This window comes from Wasmannia auropunctata, unplaced genomic scaffold (genome assembly GCF_000956235.1).
Source record: "Wasmannia auropunctata unplaced genomic scaffold, wasmannia.A_1.0 LD333567.1, whole genome shotgun sequence".
Classification (NCBI taxonomy): Eukaryota; Metazoa; Arthropoda; class Insecta; order Hymenoptera; family Formicidae; genus Wasmannia; species Wasmannia auropunctata.
In genome coordinates this window covers 1-2,202 of record NW_012029323.1, presented here as the reverse complement: position 1 = coordinate 2,202, position 2,202 = coordinate 1, and the positions used below count along the sequence as shown (strand labels likewise).

The window sequence follows — 2,202 nt, the reverse complement described above, 5'->3', positions numbered from 1 at the left end:
CACCTTTTTACATATTTTAATATATGTATTCTAGCTATGATGGAAGCTGTATCTGAAGAATTACGTGCATTAAGTAACGGAAAATCATCTGTTAAATTCACTACTATTTATCCAGGCCTAGTATTTACCGGAATAGTTAAAAATCCAAAGATAAGGTAAAAGTTAGCAGAGAGAGAGTTTATAACCATGCATTATTGTAACAAACCTTTTTGCAATATTACACGTTGTTTTATTTATTGCTATATTTAACAAAATCAGATTTTTATTCTAATCGTCCAATTTATTGTAAACGATTTTTCTGTACAATAACAACGTTATTTATTAATTAATAAGATATTTAGGGCACTTATTAGTAAGATATTTCAATTTACCGTACCATGTCCACTCATCTCTTATACCTACGTTTCATATCTTTAATTTTAACTCTTTGACTTATTCGTTCTTTTACGTTATGTTTATGTGACAGATTGTCAATATAATTTATATTAAATATGTTGAATATAAATGATAGAAACCAAGTAAAGTTGAAACATATACCGCTAATATCCTTTATTTTGCATTATTTTTGTGCGTTATGAATATAATTAGTGAGCGCCAACCATCCTTGTTTTTAAGTGCTTGCTAGTTTGGCCTCTTCTAATCTAAATTTTGATTACAATAGATTTTTCTGTATAGCTACAAAATTATTTAATTTATAAAATATTTGTAATAGTTATTAAAATAATTACTATAGATAAGATTAATTTAATTTTATACTAATATAGGTTTCCCTGGTTAATGAGAGGACTTCCACCGCAAAAAGCGGCTTCATCAATAATTAATTGATGCACAAAGACAGAATTATGAAAATATAAGCATATCTTCATTTTGGCTGCCCGGTAATAAGATACTAAGGTATGTAAATCACTTCAATAAAAATGTAATCATAATATACATAATATTTCCAAATATATGACAATAAGCCGCAGAACATTTCCATAAATATATTACTATAATACTAAACATTATTGTACTATGATAACTATTTTTACATCCACCATAAAAATATAATTTTTATTTTGAATATTTATTATTTTTATATCTAATTGTAATAAAAAAAACAAAAAATATATATACATATATATATTAGAGGATATACTTACAATTAGTTTTTGCCGTTTTTTCTTAAAAATCGCATTTATTTTTATAAAAATATCAATTAATACCTTAGTCAAAATATTTCCCATCGTTTTCAATTATTCTATTATTCTTTTTTCTATCCTTCTGACAAAAGTTGGATTCTGGAAAAAGTTTCCGCGATGATAGAACGAGCTATCTTTTGATGCAAGCTATGTATCCACCCTCAACGTAATTGGAAAAGTGTGTATCAGCAAGTGTGTGTTTCATCGATCGGAAAAAATGATAATCCGATGGAGCAAATCTGGAGAATAGGCTAGGTGCGGGAGAATTTCCCATTCGAACTCTAACAATGTTTCTTTCACGATTCTTGCAACATATATATGTGGTTATGCCGCGTTGTCATGCAAAAGAATTACTTTCCGTCGATTACTGATTATTGATGACCTTGTCTGCATCAATGCATCGTACAATCGGTACAATTGTTGTTGGTAACGATGAGCCGTGATTGTTTCATTCGGTTGCAATAGCTCGCATGCCTTTATGGCCCCATCAAATACAGAGCAATGCCTTATCTTATAACTATATGTATTATGGAATAATACGCGTTGTGAATTAGTATATATGTATATATAAATTTTTTATAAAATTATAGATATAAAAATATTTTCTATATTATTTTTATAATTTATATATTCACTATTTTTATATTCATCATAAGAATATAATATCTATTTCAGAATTTTACCAGACAAAGCATTGAAGTGCGTATACGACTTCGTTGATGTCGGTGTTTATCCAGAGGATTAAAAAGTAATAAGATAATTTCAAATTTATAAATTTCATGATACTAGAACAAAACAAAGCGCGCGCATCGCGCGCGCCATTTATTCACTATCGCTGAAATATAACATTGTTTTAAGATAACAATTATAATTTACAACTATTATAAATACATTATACACTTCTCAACAAAATTAAAGCATCTGCACTTACTCTACCCTCCAAAAATAGGCAAAATTCAAAAGAATGTAACTTCGTCAAAAATAATCGTATCGAGATGTTTAAAAAAGCATTTTACAGCTT

The 2,202-nt window shown here is 27.9% G+C and overlaps 1 pseudogene; it reads left to right on the top strand.

Annotated features, from left to right (window-relative positions):
- The first annotated feature begins 39 nt into the window (after positions 1-39).
- Positions 40-1,952, top strand: LOC105459814 (annotated as a pseudogene).
- Positions 1,953-2,202: the final 250 nt, after the last annotated feature.